The sequence below is a fragment of the Cucurbita moschata genome, unplaced genomic scaffold, assembly GCF_002738365.1.
Source record: "Cucurbita moschata cultivar Rifu unplaced genomic scaffold, Cmos_1.0 Cmo_Scf00004, whole genome shotgun sequence".
Classification (NCBI taxonomy): Eukaryota; Viridiplantae; Streptophyta; class Magnoliopsida; order Cucurbitales; family Cucurbitaceae; genus Cucurbita; species Cucurbita moschata.
This window is the reverse complement of record NW_019268520.1, coordinates 3,090,088-3,090,911: the sequence shown is the minus strand read 5'-3', so window position 1 is coordinate 3,090,911 and position 824 is coordinate 3,090,088. Positions and strand designations below refer to the sequence as shown.

Below are 824 nucleotides of genomic sequence, written 5' to 3'. Positions count from 1 at the left end.
GGGGGGGGGGGGGGGTGTTGTGCCTCAAGGAAAGATCTTTTTAAAGAAAATCATAACCAAGTCAACGGAATGATAAAATTTCCATCTTTCACAAACGTGCCCAACCTAGCAATATGCTCACTCAAGCGAGTTATATCCCAAAGAAAAGAAATGATAAGCTATAAAGCCTGATACTCTTATGAGCCTGTCAGACATTCTTATAGTCCAAGTTGCTGGACGGACGCCTTCGATTTAAGATCGGCTCAGAGAAACTCAGATAAGTTTATGGTTTTTCAAATGTTCATTGGGTAAAGTTTCAACCATCACACAAAGATTCTTTGGTTCAACGCTTGTGCAACCTTTTAGAGAGAAGGAGAAGTCCATAATCATTTGTGGAATGATATTATATCATTGTTGTTTTTTTAAACTCTTAGAGGCTTCAGTAATTACTTGTTACTAACTGGTTGGAGGTCCTTTATTGTAAGTCGGGTTTTGTTCCTTTTTCATCTAGATATGACTTCTCTGTTTCATATAACTATATATAGTTTCAAGCATGCATACGTGTATATATATACTGTAAGCTTGCCAGGCATCTACAGTACGATACTCTATAAGCTAGCAGATGTACCAAGGAAAAAAAAAAAAGAGAATATCTAAGTTGAATCCTTGTTAACCATGCCTAAGAGTAGTCACAATCGAGAAAGGAAGAGATGATTGTGATCCACCTCAATGGTTTTATGCATGCAGTATGAATTCGGTTTAAGCGCAACTTGAGGGTTCCTTGAAAACTTAGAAGTTATTTTAGAATACATCACTGTTTTTCATTAAAAAAAAAAAAAAAAAAA

At 35.9% G+C, this 824-nt stretch overlaps 1 protein-coding gene across 3 annotated transcripts in view; it reads right to left on the bottom strand.

Moving 5' to 3' along the window:
- LOC111441617 (transportin-3) overlaps positions 1–824 on the bottom strand; it is a 44,911-nt gene that overhangs the window by 6,885 nt on the left and 37,202 nt on the right. The window lies entirely within an intron of this gene.